The sequence below is a fragment of the Dasypus novemcinctus genome, chromosome 12, assembly GCF_030445035.2.
Source record: "Dasypus novemcinctus isolate mDasNov1 chromosome 12, mDasNov1.1.hap2, whole genome shotgun sequence".
In the NCBI taxonomy this organism is placed as follows: Eukaryota; Metazoa; Chordata; class Mammalia; order Cingulata; family Dasypodidae; genus Dasypus; species Dasypus novemcinctus.
In genome coordinates, this window is record NC_080684.1 from 28,366,036 (window position 1) to 28,391,523 (window position 25,488).

A 25,488-nucleotide genomic window follows, 5' to 3' on the forward strand; every position below is an offset into this window, starting at 1 on the left:
ATATGGGCAAAATCAATGATAAGGTGGAAGGGTGTAGTTTTGCATTGAATGGGCATGGCAATGATGCAGTGATGCTATTGAGTTTGGTGGTACAGGTCTGTAAGGGGGGTAGTTTGTGAAGAGTGTTTAGACTGTCAATAGCACTGGAAGAGAATTGGAAGAGGGAGCAGGTGACCTCTTGGGATATGCAGGTATGTGTTTGAAACTACAATATTCTGAATATTATTTTGACAAATATGTCAGGGGAAGGTTACTACTTTAGGGTACAGGATATGGGAACATGCAGGAGAGGGTGCACATGAGGCAGGTTTCTAAGGAGCGTGTGAGTGTTCATCTTCTCATAGTGTATTGTATCAGTGGGTGGAGACCCACATAATAAGTGGGAAGGTGTTGGGCTCCCATCCTAGGGAGTCCTGTGATGTTCTTAAATAGAGGGTCAGGAGTCTCTCAAGAGCATAGACAGTGTCTAAAAGAAGAGGACAGTCCTGTATGTCAAGCCCTCAATGTTATTGCAAGTAAGTTATGAATCTTGTTCTTTAAGGAATGAAGCTTGGTGGTTCCTGTGGGTCCCAAGGAAAGGGTTTGAGAGGAATAGAATAGATAGAACATGGGGCATTGTTGGGGCAATGGAATTGTACAACATGATTTTGAAATGAAGGAAACAGGTCATGTTAAATTTCATCAAAATTTATAAAAGTATATGGTTCAAAATGTAAACCATAATCTAAATCATTGACCATAATTAGGAGAAATGTTTCACTATTTGTACATCGATTGTAACAAATGGATCATTCACATGTAAAATGTTATTTATAGGGGAAAGGGAAAAAGGGAGAGGATGTTGGGTATATGAGAATCCCTCATATTCTGTACCTGACTTTTTTGTAACCTAAAGCTTCTTTGAAGACAAAATTGAAAAAAAAGGAATAAAGGGGGAAAAAAAATCACTGTATACACACAAGACAGCAGATCTTACAGTGATGAAAGACATAAATGTCAAATTTATTTTAAATTTTATATTTTCAATTACTTTATTCTTATTTCAAATTTTTAAAATTTTTGTCTTATTTGTTAATTTTTAAATTATCATTATTAATTTTTATCTTGTTAATAGTATTTGGATATTTTGCTGCCTTCGGTTTTTATGAAGTTTTGGATAACAGAAGGGTTGCAACTGTGGCAGGGGAGAATCATTGGCATGGTGTGTCAGTGATGGGTTAAACATGGAGGTGGTTCACCTGGGGCATAGCTATAAGGTACATGAATGTGTTCAAGTGTTCATGATGTATTGTCATGGTGGGTAGAGATTCACACACTAACCAAAATAACATTGAATTCCATCCATGGGAGCTCTGCCACATTCTCTAAAGGGGTGAAAAGAATTCCCTGAGTACAGGGTCACTGACTAGTCAAGGATGAACCATTGGTGGATTCTTGGTATTGATGACTCTACTTATGAGTATTTACTTTTGAAATAGAAATTTAGCCAAGTATTACAGGGTGCTTATTAGTTTCCTTCTGAAAGTTTCCTTGGTGCTCAAATGCTGCCTTTTTCTAAGCCAAACTAGCTTATAAATGCATTACCTTCCCTCCAAGGGGAACATGACTCCCAGGGATGAGACTCCCTGGCACTGAGGGATTACTACGAAGAACCAATTAACAATGAAAGCAGAAAAAGGTCTTGACCAAAAAGGAGAAAAGGTAAAAACAAATGAGTTCTAATGGGTAAGAGACTTCAAAGTGAATCAGTAGATCACCCTGGAGGTCATACTTATGCATATATCAGCAGGATCTCATTGGTTGCCAAAGTAAATGTCTCAAATAGCAGGGCTCCTGAGGGCTTGGACACATCCAGACACTATAGGCAGGGCAGACAGCTCCAGAGTTTTTCACCCTGCCAGTGGGCCCTACTTTGGTATTTATGCTTCCCAGTGTGACAGAATTGGGCTCAGTTGTGGTTTCCCCACACATGGCTCTTATACCCATTCTATTTGATCCTATTGTTAGTATTAGACTTCATAACTGTAGTTCCAAGAAACTTAAATCTTTGGTCTGTCCATGTGCCAGTTGAGCCCTGAATCTCATCAGAGTTGCATTGGGCTTACCCAGGAAAACTAGCAAGGAGATAATGATGGGCAATGACCATCCCAAGGAACAAAGAGTGTCAGCAACTGCCAGCAAAAGAGTCCTATCATTCGGCCATATGGGACTGAAGCCCCCCGTCAATTATAGGTAGAGTGGGCATCACGATCCCAGAATACTCAGGATTGAGGAATGAATGATGGACTAGAATAGACTTACTGTTATTCTACTGTAGACTTATTGTCATTCTAGTAGTGGAAGAACTTTTGTTATTAAAGTGGAGGCAGTGACCCATAGGTTGAGGGAGAGGGAAAAATGGGCATAATATGTGAGCTTTTTTGGGACTTGATAATCATAATGAACGACACTGCAAAGAGAGATACATGTTATTGTATATCTTGTCATAATTTACAAAATTGTGTGGGAGAAACTGTAAACTAAGATGTAAACTATAATGCACATTTAGTGGCAATGTTTCAAAATGTTTTCATCAATTGCAAAAAATGTACCACACTAATGAAGGACGTTGTTAATGTGGGAAATTGTGAAAGGGGTAGGGGGCAGGGCATAGGGGAATCCCCTATAGGTTTTATGAAACATTTATGTAATCTAAGTATCTTTTTTAAAAAAGTATAGAAAAAGAGATATTAACAGTAATCAATAATCTTCCAACAAAGAAATGTTCCAGTATAAGATGACATCAAAGGGGACTTTTGCCAATATTCAAAAAGACCTGAATCCAATTCTGCTCAATCTTTTCCAAAAAATTGAAGAGGAGGGAACACATCGTAATTTGTTCATTCTACATCACTCTCACACTAAAGCCAGATAAATTATACACAAATAATTATTATGAATATAGAAGCAAAAAACTCCACAAAATACTAGCAAATTGAATCCAGTGGCAAATTAAAATAATTATACACCATGATCATGTGAGATTTATCCTGCTCTGCAAGGCCAGATCAACATAAATAATATCAATTAATGTAGTACACACCAATGATATGAAGATACAATATCTCAATTGATTCAGAAAAGATATTTGATGTAATCCTCTACTCTTTTTGAAAAAAGACTGAGAAACTAAGAATAAAAGGAAATTTCCTCAACAGGATACAAGTCTTCTTTAAAAGAACCTACAGCAAATGTCCTACTTAATGGTGAATGAATGAAAGCCTTCCCCCTAAGGTCAGAAACAAGACAAGGATGTCAGTGTCATCACTATTATTCAACAACGGATTGTAACTTCTTGCCAGAGCCTTTAGGCGAAAGAAAGAGAGAGAGAGACAGAGAGAGAGAGACAGAGAGAGAGAGAGAGAGACAGAGAGAGACAGAGACAGAGAGAGACAGAGAGAGACAGAGAGAGAGCATCCAAATTGGATAGGAAGAAATAAAGCTTTCCCTATTGGCTGTCAACATCATTCTACTTACAGAACTTCTCTCTTCTATGTAGTAATGAAGATGCACCATTCCCACATGGAGCAGAACAGTGACTTCCACTTCTCTGCTGTAAAGAGGATGTGTCCTCCTCTGCTGTACCTGTGGGCGGAACAGTGTGTTTTATTGTTTTCATGTAGAACCAAGCTATGCTACTACCTCTCCCAATCAGTACTGAGGGAGCTATCAAATTGAGTCCTGTGTCCAGATAATGGGACAGACAAAAATAATGTTCTAGAGGATTTATAGATTAAATTGCAACAAATGAAACAATGGCAGAAAATGGGACATGGGGATGGCATTCTAAGATGTTGTGAATGAGCAGGTGCAGGAACAGGAATGGTGAACAAATAGCACAGATTGAATTAACTGCTGTTGACAGCAGCACTACAAAAAACAAGGCACTGACTGAGAAGGCCCATAGCTTATCAGCCAGCTGGTAAACTATGCTAGAAGATTGTTAACCTATGCTTTGATTATTTTATAGGCTAATAATCTTATGTGGGAAGCCTCCAAAATTTGTAAGCAATTCCTTTTCATGGGACTTCGTGCACCCTTGGTGTTTTACCTGTGGGAAGGTCAGATATTAGCTTGCCTCCCTCTTGGAACATTCTAACTTGTACAATAGGGGTGGTAAACAAGAGCTTCAGCTTAATCAGAGCAATCAATAAAGTGTAGCATTTATGAGAAAATTTACCAAAATCCATGTTGGCTTAGAAGGGAAGGCAAGAGTATTGGGAGGCAATTATGCATGGCATTTCTACATATCTTGTACCAACTTTTGTCCTGGATGGTCTTGAAAGATAGAAATAGTGTCTTCCTCTTTGGCAGAATACAGATAGTTTGTTACCCAGGATAATAAAGAAATGTCTCCCAGTGACAAAATGAGGCAGGTTTTCAGACTATCCTTTTAAAAGTTTAGGAATTTGTAAACTTGGAGTTCCTCATCTGTGACTCAGGCTTATCATATCTACAATATCCACTAAGGGCCACCATCCATCTGGTATGCCATAGGATTTGAGGGAAAAGTGGAACTGATGAGAATATGAAGCTGCTGCTGCCTGCTGTGCTGTGAGTAATAAAGTCCTTTAACTCTGACCCTGCAGTCTTGTGTGTTCAGTATCCATAAAATATAAGGAGGCTCATCAGCTACACTGCAAGTTGGGTAAAATTTCAGGCCCTCTCAGTTTTCAAAAATGGAATAAATTTATCAGAAAGACAAATACACATTGGTTTGAATAAGGTAAAAGTTTTCTTTTAAAAAAAACTCAATTAAATATTTAGGATGTTATACCTTCATATTTGCATTACAGAGATAAAAAGAGTAAAGACAAAGAGGAGGACAAACCTCCTTAATCAGGGTAATCACTGTACATTAAATTATTTCCATTGACATCCTTTAGTGAGAACAAGTCACATGACCAATTCAAGTTGCAAGGAAGTCTAGGGAAATGGATTTTCATTTTGGTTAGCCTTATATATAGATGAATATTCTTTCAATATGGAAGAATTTGAGAATACTTTATTATGAAATACTGTTTTTTGATTCACCAGACAATATTACAAAGGCAGTTTGCAGAAAAGAAACTGAAGACCATAGAGGCTGTGAAATGTTAAGCAGTAATATAGAATTAATAATAGCACATAATTTAAGGTACAATTTTGTCAGAATATGTTCTCCATCTTATATTTTCATTTTTTATTCCTATTTGAAATAACCTTTCCACTTTCTGCTTCCAAAACCTTATATGTAGGGAGCCTAGGCCGTGTTGTGGGCCTGGGTGCCAACACAATGAGTCATAGGTGCTGAGTCATGGTGAGTCTGGAGTGCTGAGTCATGGTGAGTCAGGAGTGCTGAGTCATGGTGAGTCAGGAGTGCTAAGTCATGATGAGTCAGGAGTGCTGAGTCATGGGACAAGGCCAAGGCCCATGCTCCTTCCCTAAATTACCATATCCCTATATATTCCCCCTTTCCCTCCTCTTCCCCAAACTCCTCTGCAGATTGCCCATGAGCCCACACATGCTGGCCCTCCCAATAAAGTCTCCTGTTTCTTCTGGCCAGTGTTCGTGTGAGTTCATAGCGCGGTCCTCTTCGCCTCAGCTGGTTTGCGGCCCTGGTGGTTCCCGGAGCGAGGCAGAGAAGTTGCCCCGACAACCCGTATCTCAAGCCGGCAGCTTGAGGAAGGCCCTTTCCCCCGGCAGAATCGATCTACGAGCTGCAGCTGACCGGCCGCCTTCATCTGGTGCCTGAACAGGGACCAACGGACAGGGGCCCTGCTGCCTGATGGACGTCGTCGTTCCCGTGTTCATGTGAGTTACCCCTGCCCCATTATGGGCAACTCTTCTTCTTCTACTTCTGTCCCCCAAACCCAAATCCTTAAGGCTCTCCTCGCTACACTTCAATGAATCGCCTTCATCCCTGCTGTCTACATGACAATGTAGCTGTGGGCTAGTGAGGGTTAATATAGTTAAGCCACTGGAAAAAGGGAAAAATGTAGCAACATTTGTGTTTTGTTTTGTTTCCATGCTAATTCTGATTAGGCTTATTTAACCAAGATAATAAAATTAGCACAAAAATTTTACCAAAGTCTAAAAGGAATTTTCAGTTTTAAATCAATAGTTTTCTCTGGAACTTCAAGTCTCAGTATAGTCTTACAGAGTAATAATCCAAAAACTTGTGTTAACAGTCTGTCTAAACTGCAAAATAAGAACTTAACTACATTTATGCTGCTCAAGTTATCTTAACTGATTGCTGATAACTGATAATGTTTCCAAGCACAAGCTTGCATATTACAAGCAACATGGATTCCAGAAGAAAGCTTAAAAAGTACAATCTAAGATGTGATATATAACAGAGGACTTAAAAGCAGCTATACCAAGAAAGTAAGAATTAGGAGTCAATTGTAAATAAACTGTATATTTCTGTTAATGTGTTGTAATTGTTTTGTGTTTGTCTGTTCATTCAATGTCAGTGTGTATTGTGATACCTCCAGATGGTAATAAAAATTAATAAAAATTTTGAAAAGAGTTCTATTCAAATGGCCTAAAATTAAATAAGTGCTTATATTAATACTTAAGTTTATTATATTAATACATAAGTTTTTAAATGTTAATGGGATATCTATGATGATAAAAATTATAAGTCTTGATTAACAAAATTAACTATAAGTCTTCATAAAAAGTTATTCTTGCCTAGATTGAAAGACTGGTTTATTTTTCTTCACAGGATAAAATGAAGGATGTAAAACTTAAATGAATATTGAAGAAGGTTGAAAGTTTGTGGGAATGCTGACTGAAATTTAGTAAGTTTTTTCTAAAAGGTGTGTTTTGTCCTAAAATAGGATGGCTTATTTTTCATAAACTCTTGGAACTTAATTTGCATGTGGTAGGTTGTAGAGGGTATTGTGGCAACTTTGGATAAGGGAATGTGTTCTGTGAAGGTAAAATTTGTCTTAAAATAATATAATTATAGTCTATATGGTTATAAATAATTAATCTATATGGTTATAAATAATTATAAGAAGTTTAATGAAACATTGTTTAAATTAAGGTATTTAAACGGCTAATTCCAAAAAGTCATTATTAAATATATATAAAACTGAATTGATAATGATAATAATAAAAGGTAATTTTATGGCAGGAAAACTTGTTGGTAGCTAGTCTTCCCTGCAAACTGGCTTCTAGGGGACTGTTTCTGGTATTGCATGCTACTAGGTATTTAGGGTGAAGAAAGGTTCATTGTTTTGACAGGCTCGTTTGGTGTTGGTGACAATTGTATGTTGTGGGAGGTTTGCCTGGTGGCTCTGTCTGTGGGATGTATGGAATGTGTTTTTGTTGCTAGGGAAACAGATGATTTCATCCTAAGATAGGATGATTGGTTGTTGAGAAAGAGTAAAATGTGGAACAAGGCCTGGATGAATGCTGAAAGTGTAGAAGGTTTGTGGAAAGAAATTTTTATGGTTAAAGTTTAGTAAGATTTGATGGGTCTGTCTATAAAGTTTGAAAAAGTCTTAGTATCAAGTAGTATGTATCAAAGTTAAAAATTTTGTCCTTTTTCAGTCTCTCAAATCATTAGTTTTTTCTGGTGAAAGTTTATGGAAAATTTCTATCCTGAATAATCAGTATACAGAGGGTCTGTTTTATCAAAACAGCTTCTTGTGCTACCAATCAAACACTCCCTCAAAACTTTTCTGTACCCGCTGGTTTTTACCTATGGTACAATCGGTCCCTATTTACCTGCCTTAATGACACTCTCTCTGAACCATGTGTCTTAGTCACCCTCACTCCCCAACTTACACTGTATTCTGAAGGCGAAATTATTCAATTGATTTCACCTAGACCAAACAGAGCCACCTTTCTCCCCATGTTAGTGGGAATTTGTCTCACAACCACGGTTGCAGCCATTGCCACCGCTGGCGGCGCCCTTGGTCATGGAATCGCCACTGCGGCACAATTCCAAGAAGAGCTACAGATCATCTTGGACTCCACTACTGCATCCCTTGAGTCCCTACAAAGGCAAATCTCCTCTCTCACTCAGGTTGTATTACAAAATAGAAGGGCATTAGATCTCCTTACTGCAAAGAAAGGAGGCATCTGTCTCTTCCTCCAGGAAGAGTGCTGTTATTTTGTTAACGAGTCAGGGATTATAGAGCAAACATAAATAAGTTAAAAAATCTACGTGAATCGCTGTCTAAAAACTCCCTAGTCCCTCCCTCCTTTCTCAGTTGGTTTACCTCCCCACTTGCAGCCCGGATTGCCCCATTCCTCGGCCCCCTTGTTCTTTTGTCTTTTTCAGCTTAGCTGCCTCTCTCCTGTGATGGCTGCAAAGAAGAATCGAGTATATTTCAGCAGTCACCATCTTTTGCATGCGCCCCCTCAGATACCAGCATCTCCCCACAAGAGAAGAAGCCGCCACCGCTACCACCGCTGTGTAGCCGCACCGAGCATAGGCTGCTTCAACAACATCATGCAAAGCCTTGCTCCAAAGAACTCAAAATGTCCCATTCCTTCCCCTTCCTATACCCTAGCCACCCCCTGACTCTTGCCTAGCCTCTACCACCTGTGTGTCAGCTACTCCAGCAAGCCAGCCTGCATGACTCAGTGACCTCTGACAATTGAATCACACTGTTACCACAACTGCCCGCTCTCTTACTCTCCCCAAAAGGCGCGGCTGGTGGGCTGGTAGCCAATGATGGGTAAGATCTCCAGAGGGAGACAACCTAAGCCAGGCACAGCCACTTGCACCCTTACACTTGCTTGAACTTGGCTGGCAGCCAGTGACGGGTAAGACCTTCAGAGGAAGGCAACCTAAGACAGGCGCGGCCACCACAAGTATATGGCCATGTGCATTCCACTGCCTTATTTTACAGAAAGGGGTGAGACGTAGGGAGCCTAGGCTGTGTTATGGGCCTGGGTGTCATCACAATGAGTCCTAGGTGCTGAGTCATGGTGAGTCAGGAGTGCTGAGTCATGGGGCAAGACCAAGGTACATGCTCCTCCCCTAAATTACCATATCCCTATATATTCCCCCTTCCCCTCCTCTTCCCCGAACTTGTCTTCAGATTGTGCATGAGCCCACACGTGCTGGCTCTCCCAATATTCTCCTGTTTCTTCTGGTCGGTGTTCATGTAAGTTCATAGCACGGTCATCTTCTCTGCAGCTGGTTTGTGGCCCCAGTGGCAGTTCCCGGAGCAAGGCAGAGAAGTCGCCCCAACAGCCTGTATCTCATGTCAGCAGGTGAGGAAGACCCTCTCCCCTGGCAGAACCAGTCCACGAGCTGCAGCCGACCAGCCGCCTTCACTTATATTTACCTAAGATTTCATAAAAGGTACTTATGGGAAGTCACACATGTATTAGGGCAATATATTCTCTGGAGACATAATTAAAAGAAATAGTTATACATATTATTATTTTTTAATTTAATGCCTGCAGAGAACCTTTGTATGACATACAAACTGGTGGTTCATGGGGAAATGGTGTTCTTAGATTTCAGTTACTGCTGAGAATTTCTCATAATCTTTAGGTACTTTACTGCAGAGTACAGAAAACATAAATATTCCATGGGATCAGGAGTTGATTAATTTTTATATAGCACTATGTTTACTACTTGGAAAAGTATTTAAAACATAATTAAGTAAATTGACCTAAAGAGGAACTTTAAACACACTAACCTAAAATTGTCCAAAACCTTTTCTCATCAAAACTTTACCAAGATTGCCATTTAAACAATCTCAAAATGTTGGGTAGTGTGTGGTCCATGCAGAGAGGAATTGAGTATCAGTGTGCTCACTTCCCCTTGATAAAAGAGTTGAGCATTGCTTTAGCTTGTGGGAATATTTCCATATGTCTTCTTTAAAAAAATATGGGATTCTGCATGCAATTGGCATACTGCTTTATGATTTAGAAAGCCAAAAAGAATATATACCTTTAATATTTAATGATTATATTTTCTGTTAGATATATTTTAATCCACTATGGTCTCTTTTGACCACTAAAACAGCCTTTTTTGCAGCCTTTTACATTTTTCATTTAGAGAAAATGGCAAAAGTCTAAAAAGTCTAAAGTGATTAGTTAGCACTGAAAAGCTTAAAACATGTCTTTTGTTTAAAATATCTAATATGATTAAACATAATTCATTCATAAGCCTGAGTCTGATCATTTCATAAGACTTGTTGTTTTCTTCTGCAATGTGTGCTGGTGGATAGATGGTATGTATGATTGTTGAAGTTTGACAAAGTAATCAGACGGCATGATAAAATTCTGATTAAGATGTTTTAGATTTTAGCTTTCCTGTAATGGTTGTCTCTGGTGTAATTTGTGTAAATGAGAATAATTCATAATAGATTGCTTCATTCTTATTCGAATGTGCAAGGAACATCCAGGAAAAAATGTCATTTATTTCCATTCATATATGTTAGCCTTATTAACACACACAATTTGGACAGCTGAATTCTAATCATTACTTCTATCATAATTGTGCATGCATATTCCACCTTCCTTCTGTCTAGCAGCTTCCTCTGCTAGCACTATCCTATCTCATTTCTTCATCTCCTGCTAAGATCTGTCTTATAAAGTACTTTTTTTTCCCAGTGAACTCCTCTAGACAATACTGGAGATGTTTTCCTTTGTCCTTACAGTTTTATTTTTATTTACACACAGGTCATTTACATGATAATTTTATAAGTTGGAAATAATTCCTTTACTATACTCAAGATAAAAACATTGTCTTATATAGTGTCCAAAATTTATTCATTTTATGTGATTGATGAAGATAATGAGAAAGTAAATTTTCTTAATCTTTATTGTTTTTAAAGAAATAATTTGATTTTATTGCTTGTAAAAAATTTGTAATTTTAAGAGGACAACTGCTGAAAATAACTTTTTGAATCTTAATCTATGATCTTTCAGTTCAACACTTGTACAAACCTGAATAATAATGTTTCTTTTTTTCACTGTTTCTCACTTAATATATGCCATATGTTGAGAATAGCTATTTTGATATCAGAGATTTTCTGACAGCTGGACATTTGAATATTATTATTTTGGTATGGAAATACATGACTTCTAAAATATGTCTCAAACTACTCTCAGTAATTCTTTATGAATTTAAATTAACCAAATGTTAATTCCTTTCTTTCAGGCCAGGTTGATCAACAAATTCTTCATGTTTTCAGTCTGTATTTTAGATGCAGAGCAACGGGTAATATAAGGAACAAAAGCTGATGGAGAGCAATTTAATGTTAAATACACACCCTCATATTTTTACTTACCAATGTACATAATTTTAATCTTCCTTTATTTTTTTCCTAAAACTCATATTCTTTCTTTTCAAAGAATCTTTTTTACCCTAGGCTCACATAGAACATTATCTTTCTTTTCTCTTTACATTGGCCATCTCATACTACCACTTGAACTCATATTTAAATATTTATATTTGCTTCTATGTCCTTTTTTACAATTTATTTTTACTGAAGTATATCATTCATACATGAGTACACATAAACAATAGTGTATAGCAAAGGTTGTGAAATTAAAAATAAATATGCATAACATCATACAGGGGTCTGATACCTCACCCCTCCACCAACACCTTGCATTATTGTGAAACATTTGTTACAAACTATGCAAGAGCATTGTTAAAATATTACTAACTATAGTTCCTACCTTACATTTGGTGTATTTTCCCCCAACTCACCCTAATTTTTAAATATACTTTTTTTACAGAGGTTGTGACCTTACAAAACAATCATGCACATATATAGAATTTCCATCTAATACCCCTTGACCAACACACCACTCCATGGCGGAATATTTGTTACAGATTATGAGATACTATCACATCAGGATATTACCATCAGCCATCGCCCACAACATACATTTGGCACACTTTTTCCATGCTCCCTATTATCAACATAGTACATCTTTGACATTGATGAAAGGCTATTATAGTATTGCTGTTAATCACAGTCCATAGGTCACACCAGTTATACTTTTGCCATGCTTCTCTACATTCCTTTTACCCTGCGATAATGACATACATCCTCTCTAGCTCACAGAAGGACACTCTTGCGTCTGTACCATCAACCACAATTCTTATCTACCTCTGGTTTCCCTGTGTTATTCAGTCCCTAGATTATTCTCTAGCTTTCTTTCAACTAATACTTACTTCCCCTGACTACCCTTTTCAGCCACGACCATTTATAAACCAGTTGCTACTCACTATAAAGTGTTACAATCAACTCTATCCATTTCCACACTTTTACAGTGAATTTAAATTTAATTAAAACTTCGACATACATTAAGTATCAGTAGTTCCTCTCAACCCTCCTGTTATATCCTAATAAACTATACTCTAGGTTTTACCTCCATGTGTTTATTCTTCATATTTGGTTCATATTAATGAGACCACACAATATTTGTTCTTTTGTGTCTGGCTTACTTCACTTAGCATAATGTCTTCAAGGTTCTTTCATTTTATCATATGTATGCCAATTTCATGTCTTCTTACTGCAGCATAATATTCCATCATGTGTACATACCATTTTTTGTTTATCCATATGTTGTTTGTTGGGCACTTGGGTTGTTTGCATTTTTTGGCAATTGTGAGTAACACCGTTTTGAAAATCAGTGTGTAGATGCTTGTCCATATCATAGTTTATAGTTCTTCTGGATATATTCCTAGTGGAGGAATTGCTGGATCATGTGGCAGTTCTATATTTAGCTTCCTGAGGAACTGCAAAAGTGTCTTCCACAGAAGCTGCACCATTTTACAATCCCATCAACAGTGAAGGCGTGTTCCTAATTCTCCACATCCTCTCTAGCACATATTGTCTGTTTTTTAAATAATGGTCATTCTATACAGTGTTAGATGATATCTTATGCTTTGATTTTCATTTCCCTAATAGCTAGTGATATGGAACATTTTTTCATGTGTTTTTGGCCATTTATATTTCTTCTTTGGAGAAGAGTCTATTGAAATATTTTGCCCATTTTTAAATTGGATCATTAACTCTTTTATTGTTGAGTTGTGTGATCTCTTTATTTAGTGGACGATGGGTATGGGGAAAGGCAGGAAGAGATGAGAGGTGGAGGCGTCTTTGGGACATGGAGCTGCCCTGGATGGTGCTTCAGAGGTAATCACTGGACATTGTAAATCCTCACAGGGCCCACTGGATGGAATGGAGGAGAGTATGGGCCATGATGTGAACCATTGTCTATGAGGTGCAGAGGTGCCCAAAGATGTACTTACCAAATCCAATGGATGTGTCATGATGATGGGAACGAGTGTTGTTGGGGGGGGGGGAGAGGGGGGGTGGGGGGGTTGAATGGGACCTCACATATATATTTTTAATGTAATATTATTACAAAGTCAATAAAAAAAAGAAAGGAAATCAAACTCTTATTAGCTATCTGGTTTCTAAATATTTTCTCCCATTGAGTGGGCTACCTTTCACATTCTTGATGAAGTCCTTTGAATCACATAAGTGTTTAAGTTTGAGGAAGTCCCATTTACTCAAACTTTCTTTCATTGTTTATGCTTTTGGTGCAAGGTTTAAGAATCCACTACCTACAACCAGGTCTTGAAGATGTTTCCCTACATTTTCTTCTAGGAGCTTTAGCATTCTTGTTTCTATATTTAGGTCTTTGATCTATTTTGAGTTAAAAATTTTTATAAGGTATGAGATAGGGGTCTTCTTCCTTTCTCTTGCCTGTGGCTAGCCAGATCTACCAGCACCATGTGTTGAATAGACTGTTCTGCCCCAGCTGGGTGGGTTTGACAGGCTTGTCAAAAAAATGTTAGTGGTAAACCTGGAAACTTTCTAATTCTCTAATGTGAATATTTTGAGAACTTCTCTTTTAAATGAAGAATAGAAGATCTAGTGATAATTATATTTGGAATTCAGGAAGAAATCAGGGAAATTTCAGAGGCTGGATTGAGCAGATAATATTAATTGAGAAGAAAGTTTTGCATATATTTAAGTGATGATATATTTACATTTATAAAGCTCTCCCCAATATGATTTCCTTATCTAAACTTTAAACTATTAAGAAAACTTAATCAGTCATTTTTAAGTGAATCACATACAATTTTACATCAGTTTGTTCAAAATCATGTAAAGAAATATATCATTTTAATAAAATGTAGTGAACTCAACATGCATAGCTTCATGTATGTATCAGTCCATTAAAAACTAAAAAAATAAAATAAAAAATATCCCTTGGCCATAGATGTGAGGGTCTGTTTCTGAACCATCAATTCTGTTACAGTGGTCTGTGTATCTATCTTTATGCCAATGCCATGCTGTTTTTACCACTATAGCTAGGTAATATGATTTAAAGTCGGGAAGTGAGAGTCCTACAACTTCACTTTTCCTTTTTAAGATGTTTCTGGCTACTTGGGGCCTCTTATCCAGCCAGAGAAAGTTGACAATTTTGTTTTCCATTTGTTTAAAAAATCCTGGTGGAATTTTTATTGGGATTGCATCGAATGAATCTTTATATCAATTTGAGAATAATTAACATCTTAAAGATATTTAGTTTTCCACTCCATGAGTATGCAATAGTCTTCCAATTATTTAGGCCTTTTTTTGATTTCTTTAGCAATACATTGTAGTTTTCTAAATACAAGTGCTTTACATCCTTGGATAAGTATATTAAATATTTGATTCTTTTAGTTGTTATTATAAATGGAATTTTTTTCTGGACTTCCTCCTCAGATTGTGCATTGCAATTGTATAGAAACACCACTGATTTTTGCTTACCGATCTTTTGTCCTGACATTCTAATGAAATAATTTGTTATCATTAATAGCTTTGTTGTAGATTTTTCAGAAATTTCTAGATATAAGATCATATTATCTGTGAACAGTGAAAATTTTACTTGTCTCAGTGGGCATTCTTGTCCCTTTCTTGTCCCTGATCTCAATGGGAAAACTTTCAATCTTTCACCATTGAATACAATGTTAGCTGAGGGTTTTTCATCTATGGCCTTTAACATGTTGAGAAAATTTCCTTCAATTCCTACCTTTTGTAGTATTATTTTAATCAAGAAAAGATTCTGTATTTTGTCAAATGCCTTTTCTGTGTCAGTCAATAAGCTCATGCCATTTCTCTTTTTTGTTTTATTAATGCTTAATAATATAGTGCATTATGCTGATTGATTTTCTCATGTTGAACCACCCTTGCATGCCTGGTATAAAATCCACTTGACCATGATGAATAATTCTTTTAATGTGTTGCTGGATGTGATGAGCAAGTATTTTATTGAAAATTTTTGCATTCATATTCATTACAGAAATGGTTCTGTAATTTTCTTTTTTTTTTTGCAGTACTTTTATTTGCCTTTAGTGTGAGGGTGATATTGGCTCATAGAATGAGTTTGGAAGCATTTATTCTTCATTTTTTTGGAAGAGCTGAATAAGATTAGTATTAAATCTTCTTTGAATGCTTGGTAGAACTCACCTGTGAAATTGTCTGGTAATGGGCTTTTCATTTTGGGGAGCTGTTTGATGACTGTTTCAATCTCTTTACTTGTGATTGGTTTATTGAGATCATCTGTTTCTTCTAGAATTAATGTAGGTTGTTTGTATATTCCTAGGAATGTTTCCACTTCATTTACATTGCCTATTTTTTTTTTGGCCTACAATTGTTCATAGTACCTTCTTCAGATCTTTTTTATTTCTGTGGGGTCAGTAGCAATGTCTGCATTTTCATTTTTTATTTCATTTATTTGTATTTTCTCTCACTTTTTCTTTGTCAGTGTAGCTAAGTATTTATCAATATTGTTAATCTTTAAGAACCAGCTTATGGTTTTGATAATTATCTCTATTGTTTCTATGTCCTCAATTTCATTGATTTCTGCTTTGATCTTTGTTGACATGTTTCCCATCAACTTTGGAAGGATGCGGCCTCTAAAGGTAGCTGGCCTTTCTAACTCTCATGGTCCAGTATGTCATGGATGGCCCCATTTTGGGGCCTGTTTGACACCATCTTCTTTATCCTTTTAGTTGGACCATGTATCTAAAATTCTAACTAAGTTAATTTCTTAAAGAATCAAACCTTATTAGGTAAGTGGGGATTTCACCCATCTCCAATCAGGGTGCCAAACCCGTCTTCCTTCAACTACAACAGAATAGTTGGAGGATTTTATGCCTTGTCAAGCAGGGCCTACTCCCTAACCAGCAAGAAATAGCTACAGAAGAAGCAGCATCCCTTAAGAATAAGGGTGTATACCCTCTCTGAGTGTGGCATGGAGGCAGTTTAGCATAGGAAAAAGGAAGACTTGAGCCACAGCTGAAGACCCAGAAGACAAGATGGCCAGCACACCACATGGCTATGAGACCCTACCCAGAAAGTTCCTGAAGAATCCCACAAGATCCTGGAATGAGAATCTCATTTGGAATGAAAATCCTGTTTGGGATCAAAGGAAAGCTCTGGATATCCTCAATAGGCCTTACCATTGCCCCCCGGAGAAATGACAGGTGGGGCAACAAATCAGAACAGCAAGCAGACTTTTAAAAGCCCTGAATTGGAGTCCCAGGTGCACAACGCACCTTGCAGTAGGGCCATGGTCCATGCCTCAGATCATGTACTTTTCTCATTTTCTTGTTTCTTAATAAAGCCTTTACTCCCTTGTCTATGCTATGCTGTGTCCTTAAATTCTTTTATGTGACATAAGCTAAGAACCTAGAAGTCCAGAATCCAGAGACATCTGGTAACATTAAAATGGTATCAAACATTTCTCTTCCCTTTTGTTTACCATTAAGAGTCTCTCAATTTAAAAAAAACTTTAAGAGAACAATATGGAATCAAGTGTTAAATCAGATACAATTCTTTTATGCAACTACCTGCTGTCTGACTGTACCATTATACCAGTCAATCCATCAAGACAAAATAAATCTAAATCATTATGTACATTACTTAGCATATAAAAAGAAATAATATAAAAGTAGATAACTTGAGTATTTCTTAAATCAAAATATTTGCCAGATTATCTAAAAATAAAATCACCACCCAGAATGAGAAATGCTATAACTTTAAATTTCACTACATAGGTTTTCTCAATCCAATTGTTTGTTTCTTAAGTTTGTACCTTTGATCTGGAGGGGACTTTTTCAGGACCTCAAGTTCCCCCCCACCCCTTTTGAAAAGCTGAGACTCCAAAGAAACTCACCCACTCTCAGTCCTTCACAAATGCCAGCCCTCCTTTGGAGGGTCCTCTGATATCCCATCACTGTGCAGAAGAGGGAACAGGCTTGAGAAGAGGTTTGAACTCTTCTGGGTAAGAAAACCATAAAATCCTCTAGGTCAGACTACTGTGTCAGGCACCCCATTGATCTCCCTTGGCAGAGCGAGTTGAGGTTCAGCTGCACACTGAAGAAGGCATTAAAAGAAAGAAAGAAAAGAAAGTGTGTTGCAGTTGGACAAGGAAAAATGGCTTAATATGATGAAATTCTGGTTTAAACATCTTATAATTATGTATTTGTAACAATGTTGCCATTGGAGATAACTGAAAACATTTTTATAAGAAATTCATTTACAATCTGAATGTACTGAACCAAAGAACTCAACAGGGAGGGTATGGTGGTTTGAAAGTGTATATAACTCAGAAAAAGCATGTTCTTTAAGGTATTCCATTCCTGTGTGTGTGGACCCACTGTAAACAGGACTTACTAATGAGGCTCCTTAGGGTAAGGGGTGGCCCACCTCAATCAGGAAATGTCTTATTCCTTTTACTGGAGCTGTTTACAAGACAATGGAATTCAGACAATTAAAAAAAAAGCAATGACAGCAAAGAAATCTAGAGGAGTAGGGAAACATCAGCTTATGCCACTCTGTGCTTTGCCAAGAGACAGTAGAGCCAAGGATTGCCAGCAGCCTATCTTCAGAGAGAAAGCATGGCTGTGATGATACCTTTATTTGGAAATTTCTTTGGCCTCAAAACTGCATGTGAATATATTCCCATTGCTTAAGCCAAACCATATCACAGCATGGTGCCCAGGACAAACACTGTCCTGGTTGTTATAGAGCATATTTCATGGACTTCAGTCATCAGTAAGTTGATTGCATCTATCAATAATTACATCTACAATCAACTGAGGACATTTCCACCAACAATAAGAGAAATCTTATTCAATGATTTGAAAGTTTTAAAAGGACAAGCAATGTTTTGCATAGTCAGAAGATACATTTTCTATCTCTACTTCGGTTAGCCAGCTTTTCTTGGGGAATTCATCAAAAACTTTCATCAGAGATTCCAGCTTGTAGCCTGTCCTATGGAATTTGGATTTGTACACCACCCTGAACCATTGCATGACCAATTTTTATAAAAATTTAATAATATTAACAGATACCTCTTGTCAGTTTATATCCCTAGAGAAACCTGACTAATACAGAAGGCTTTACTTATGCTTATTATGACTCATTTTTTTCAATCAGAGATGAATTTATTGGATATCTCTGAGCATTGCTTGCAACCAAACCATTCATGTTCCTTTCACTTTTCTCCTGCTTTGGCTGCTTCTTATGCCTGGAATACCAATATCTTGCCACCTCTGTCATCTGCCTCCAGGCAGCAGTTTAGAATCCAAATTCTCATGTTATCTCCTCCTGTGAATTTGACAATACTGGAACCACCCCCATTTGTCAATTAGCTTTGTCCTTTATATGACTACTTTTATATGCGATCTGCTTTCTGAATAATAATTTATGTATTATACGTTAAAAATTATTCTGTTGGTATCCTTAATGCAAACACATTGTCTTATACAGTGACCACTAAAAAAAAATGTGCTTAATCACTTTGATTAATGATGAAAACACCTGAAAAAGAAAATTTCCCCCAAGATATCACTATATAGTTTTGTTTCAAAGGAGATCTGTATTGTAAGTTGTCCTCTAGCAACTTGTTTAAAATTTGGTATTTTTTAAGATCACAACATCTGAAAGCAGTGTCACTCATTTTGACCCAGTGTCCTGCAACTTACCAGCTGTGGTGGTCTGATATATTTTTCCTTTTTATGCTTAATCTTGCTGTTTCATATAGTATATATGCAAAAGTTTAGAATAGCACTTGTCATGTATGTAGTGCTCAATACTTTCAGTTATTTGATATTGTTATCTTTTCTTTAATTGCTCCTTCTCCTGTCATTTGAAAATTCTTACTGTGTTAGTACAATTTAGCCTATGTAAAATTTGTCCCAACACCAGTCTTACCAATCATTGTGAGTTTATAATATATCAAATATTCTTTCTCTTTTCTCTTGGTTCTAGCTGATTTAAAAATTAGTCGTGCTGTAATTTGTACTTCAGAAAATGTGCATAATTAGGTTTTAAATATTTGTGCCTACTCTTTGTTAAACATTTTCCCATATTACTTATTTACTAACATAATTTTAATATTTTTATTTTTCCTGAAATTCACTCCCTTATAATCTAACTCAATCTAAAAATACCATTTTATTTCTCTTCAGGCTTCCTTATCCCTTTAACTTTCTCCTCAGTTTACTTTTGCCTTCTCATAACATTTCCTGAACTTGTTTTAATGTTTATCTACTTCTATATTCCTTTATCTTCTCTTTCACTTTACTTGACTCTGTCCATTCTCAAAATCTTAACCAGCAGAAAAAATTTTTTTTATCTTATTCTCCCTATCAGATTTACATTTTTATAATGAAAGTGTTTTGGAGAAGAGGTATTTGTTAGTGTGGCAACAAAGAAGAAGGATGAAAAACCAAACAAGAAAAGCATATGAAATTGTTCTCTGCCTTACATTTACATATTGGGAGTCTATTCTCCTCAGCTATTAATAAAATCTATCAGCCAGTAATCAAGGTCTGAGTTTTTATTTGGAAAGGGAGTCTCTTCCTGGGTTCATTCACTCAGTGCAGCAGACTAGGCAGACACACTAGACTAGGCTAGTAAGGAAAAGTGGTTTATTTGCCAGTGTGAAGAAAATGTAGGAAAACATCTTCAAGATTTGTGGTAGGTGGTAGCATCTTAAACTTTATTCCCAAAGCACAAGCAACAAAAGAAGAAATAAATAAATGGACCCCTTCAAAATTCAACACTTTTACACCTCATAGGACTTTTTCAAAAGGATGAAAAGGCAGTTGACTCAATGGGAAAGAAATATTTGGCAATCACATATCTGATAAGCATTTAATATCCATGGTATACAATGAAATCATACAACCCAACAATAAAAGGGCAAACTATCTAATTTAAAAATAGACCAAAGATTTGAAAAGAGCACTGTCCAAAGAAGAAATATAGTGGTGAAGACATGAAAAAAAGTTCAACATCACTAGCAATTAGGGAAATGCAAATCAAAACTACAATGAGATATTTCATTCCTGTTAAACTGGCTGCTACTGAAGTCAGAAAACTGAAAATGTTGGAGAGGATGTGGAGAGATAGGAACGCTTTATTCACTGTTGGTAGGAATGTAGAATTGTACAACCACTGTTTGGCAGTTCCTAAGGAAGGTGACTATAGACTTGGCATAGGACCAGGCAATGCAATTGCTAGGTATGTACCTGGCAGAGTAGTGAAACATGGTAGTGTACCAGGTATGCAACTGAGGGCAGTGAAATGAATAGACATCTGCAAACCTATGATCAAAGAGGCATTTTTCATGATAGCCAAAAGTTGGAAACAACCCAGGTTTCCATCACATGATTAATGGATGAACAAACTGTGGTGTACACACACAATAGAATATTATGTAGTGGTAAGAAGAAATGAAGTTATGAAACATGACAATATGGATGAACCTGGAGGACATTATGTTGAGTGAAGCATGCCAGACACAAAAGGACATATACTCTATGATTGTGCTATTATAAACTAAATATATTATGTGAAAAAGAAATATATTATGTGAAATATGAATATGAGCAAAATTGCATATAAAAGATCATTTTTGAAGCTGAAAAATCTGTTAATATTATAAAATGTTAATATCAGACTAAAAAAGTTATACTAAGTGAAGAAGAGAAGACATAGAATACTACATATTCTATATTCCATTTATCTAAAATATAAATTAATTTATAAAGATGAAATTAGGGTAGCAGATATGGATCCAGCTTTTGGGCACCTGCTTCACATGTGGGAGGTCCTGTGTTTGGTTCTTAGTGTCTCCTAAAAGAAAAAAATCAAAACAAATTTAAAACCAGCTCAGGGGAGATGATGTGGCTAAGTGGTTGAGCACAATCAATTTTCCACATAAAGTCTCAGGTTCATTCCCTGGCCCCTGGTATATAAAAATAGAAAAAAGAAAAAGAAAAGCTTTAAGAGATTTTAATTATTTTCATAACATCATATTTTTCCAAGAATAACTAAAACTATTACAAGCAATATTGCATGTTAGATAAGTATTAGGATAGAATAGACAGAATTTTAGATAACCCCTAAATATATATGTAAATTACACATTTAATTTCTCCTTTATTTTTTCTTTTAGAAAGATACTGCTTACCAAAAGGAAATTTATCAGTACAGGAAGGAGACTATTTTTCTAGTAAATTAATGAAAATTAAATTTTCCCAATGGAATCAAGATTTTTTTTATTATGACCACCTTAACATGATTACATGATTATTGGAATATTAATATTTCCACCTCACCTTAAGAATATATTACTTTCAATAATAAGGGTGTTTCTTCAGAGTGGTAAATGTAATATGGATCTTTGCAAGTATAAATGTCTGAAATAGGCAATTCATACAGGATTGAATCTCCTTTTATAAATAATATTACCTCAGCAGTCAGCACAAATCTATACATTCACAATAGTTTTATGAAAGAGTGATTATCCACAGTATTTTATGACAAACTAGTTTTTTGCCCCCAAAGTAGAAGTTAACACCTTAAAAAAAATTCCTATAAAATGTGACTAAAATTTAATACATTGTCAAAATAACATCCAAATTAAACTTTTCCACAGTTTACACAGGTTTCTGAGTCTCCAGCTTGGGAATATATATTTCCATTGTCAATTAAAATACAGATATATTGATAACATTAATTTTCATAAAAATATATATTTTAGCAGCTCACTTTTTACAAGGTGAAAGAACAAAAAATTTTAACAGTTTGAAATTAAAGATTACCTTAAGAGTATTATTAAAATATTAGAAATGGTCAGGTCTGATTATATTTAAACAGGCCTTCATCATAGCGATGATTAAATTTGTAAGATAGTTTGGAAAATATTTAACTTCCAAAATAGCCATGCCTTTGTTTTTGCTTTTTTTTTTTTAATGGTGGTAGAGAGTAATTTATCCAAATGTTTTAAGAACTGTTAGGCCAGGTGCTATTTTAAATATTGCAGGGTACAGGGGCAAAAAGGGAAGATTCCATCTAGCTTCCAGCTCTTGTTGAAACAAAGATCAATTCTGAGATTCTCCCAAGTCCTTTAAGTCCAATATGTCCAGGTAGCATAGATCGCTTTTCTGCTATAAAGTTATTTTTGTTTTTTAATATCAACTCCTAGATTTCTTCTTGATAATGATTTCCCAGAATTATCCATTTACATTGAAATCTCTAGGTTTGGAAAATGCTTTTAAAACTTTCCATAACTTACAATTCCTATACTCTCTTATAACCATTTGAGACCATAAACAAATTTTAACACTTTAGCATAAGACAATGTTCTGCTAAATAAAGAGGTAGAAATTCTAAATGCTATGCAAAGGCAGATTTATTCAATTAAATGAGTTTCAGGTTGTATCAAAAGGTTATATTAATTGGGTAATCAAATAAGAAAATAATTAATTAGAGGTATAGGAAAGAATGAAAGTATATATACACACTCACCAAATTGGGGAAAAACATCTGATCTTTTATGAGGCTGGGAAGTACCTTTGGTGGCAGATCAGAATTCCAATCTTATAAACAATCCCAGGCAGAATGTCCTCTTTTGGGTGAAATTCAACCAGCAGTCAAAAGAGGACCCTTTTTATGAGAGATCAAATCTATGATTTCAGGATGGTCATGCAAGCTGTGATTTGTCAGCTCCCCCTGGAGCAACAATGCCTTTCTCCAGGGGAATGGCCAGTTTCCCCAAGGAGGGACATCATGCCTCAAAGTGCTCTATTCTATACATGGTACACTGAACAGGAGCATGAAGGTTTTCAGCTTTTAGTTTTACAGGGATACAAACAAGACATGGGAATGCCACATCTGGTAACTTGTTCCTTTTAAATATTTGTTTTTTGGTTACTAGGTGAGGGGGTTGCCTGTGCAGCAGCATTACAACATTCCAAGAACAATAGACAAGTTAATCATTCACAATTCTAGGTTAAAACAGCAGACACTATTTATTAGAAAGCTTATGAATTCACAATTCTTCATAATTTTCCTACAGGATATCAGACAAATTTCACCTTTAAGTAATATCATTGAATTGCAGTATCTACTGAAATTTGTTTCCACAACCCTCTCCAACTTTCTATATCCATTAAGCATTGTCCTACATATTTCCACCCTGATTTTATGGAAACCAGCCATCTTAAGACAAAACATACTCTCTTAAACAAGTTTTCACAAACCAACTTCTTTCCATGTCATCCATGAAAGTCTTGTTTCATATCCCTCATTTTGTTCTGTGAAAAACGAGTCATTTACTTTAGCTATAACTATTATTATTATTTTATTTACTTTTCTTCCCCTGAGATGGCTCCCTCATCTGTTTCACTCATTTGCACTCATCTGATCATTATTTTTGCTTTTGTGGGTTTGGTTTTTTTTCACTCACGGTGTGCCTATTTTCTGCTTGTTATTTTTTGCTCATTGTCTGCTTGTTGACTCTTTTTCCTTTAGGAAGTACTGAGAACTGAACTTGGGACCTCCCATGTGGGAGGTGGGTACCCAACTGCTTGAGCCACATCCTCTCCTCCTAATTTTATTATTTTTTTAAACTTTTGATTACATAAATGTTACATACACAATTAGGGGAGTCCATATACCCCACCTTCTCCCACTCCCACATTTTTCTCCATTAACAACATCTTTCATTAGTATGGTACATTATTTATAATTGAACAAATATTGAAGGATTGCTACTAACCATGGTCTATTGTTGTGGGGACTTCTTATGCCGCTGGAGTACAGCTGGCGGATCGCTGCCGGGGGTTGGGCCTATGCCACGGCCTGACCGGGGCGGCAACAGGCGGCTCAAGGCTTGGAGGGGACGCGCGGTCAGATGGAAGAAACCACGGAGACAAGGTCTATGCGCAAGTCTAATTTATTGAGGAAGTACACTTAGTTATATATGGTTGGGTAGAGGGAGGGGTTGGAGGTAGGGTGGGCTGGCTAGGGGTGATAATGGATAGGCGGAACTGGGCAGGTGGCTATGAGGTAAGCAGTGACCAAGGAAGAAGGCAGATTATATGTTGGCAACGTGGGCGGGACTGGCGGGAAGGACAGCAACGGCTGGAAGAAGAAGATAGCAAAGGCTGGGGGAAGGGGTGGAGGGAGGCAGCAACAATTGCTCCTTCTGTTTTTTAAAGGAAAGTAAAAGAAATTAGAGTATCAGGCTGGGGAGGGTGAGGGGTAAGGGGGCAGGATTGACCGGCCACGGGCAAGTGACATAGCATTTGATCAGGATGCATGTATAGCCCTTAGGGTCGGTGCGTGCTGGTGTTAGACGAGATGTCTAGCATGATGTTGTACACGCTTTTAGGGGTGGCTTGCACTGTGGCTAACTTGACTGTGAAGACTTCTCGGACATATAGCAATAAAGGGGGGCGGAGGGTGCACCCAGACCCTTTACGCCGAGGGAAGCAAACCCGTGCCGGCGGCCAGAGGCAGGGAGTCTCACAGCAAGTAGCTTTACAGGCAGGATGTACGGTGGGGAAAGGGGCGAGGACGTGGGCGAGGGCGGGAAGTGGAATCAGTAATAGCGAGACATTGGTAATGAATCTGGACAAAGGAAGAAAATACGCTGTTAGCTTGATCTTTGGCAAGGCGAATGATTCATCGAACGGCCCAGGGACCAACGGTGAGACCTAGGACGAGGAGCAAGACTGGGGTTATTAAAGGCAGGAGGTAGGGGAGGAGGGGCTGCAGGAAACCCCAGGAGCTGGCAGCCTGGGCTCGCTCGAGTCGGCGTTGGTTAAGGCCTTTTTCAAGTTCTTTTAGGCTGGAGTCTACTAAGCCAGTGTAAGTTGGCATAGACGCAGCATTCTTCTCCTAGAGCTGCACACAGGCCACCTTCTTTAAGGAGGAGGAGGTCGAGGCCTCGGCGGTTCTGCAGAACAACTTCTGAAAGGGAATTGAGAGAGTCTCTAAGATATTTGACTGCATCTCGGAGGTAGATAATGTCAGTGTCGACTGCTTGTCTGAGGTTTTGGAGGGCGGAGGCCTGTGTGGATAGGGCTGCAACACCAGTGGCGGCCCCAGCTGTGGCCAGAAGGGAAGTGACTGAGTACAGCAGTGATAGGTTCGCGTTTGTGGAGGTAGA

The 25,488-nt window shown here is 37.1% G+C and overlaps 1 long non-coding RNA gene across 2 annotated transcripts in view; it reads right to left on the reverse strand.

Annotated features, from left to right (window-relative positions):
• LOC111761696 (uncharacterized) overlaps positions 1-24,247 on the reverse strand; it is a 39,847-nt gene extending 15,600 nt beyond the window's left edge. The window contains exons 1-3 of one of the 2 annotated variants that reach the window (XR_002794978.2): positions 24,094-24,247; positions 17,194-17,393; positions 3,517-3,624 (exon numbers count right to left, since the gene is read on the reverse strand). This is a non-coding gene — a long non-coding RNA (uncharacterized lncRNA). Of the gene's footprint in view, positions 1-3,516; positions 3,625-17,193; positions 17,394-22,841; positions 23,174-24,093 lie in introns of those variants that run through there. The other variant, XR_009188207.1, reaches the window with a different exon arrangement.
• Positions 24,248-25,488: the final 1,241 nt, after the last annotated feature.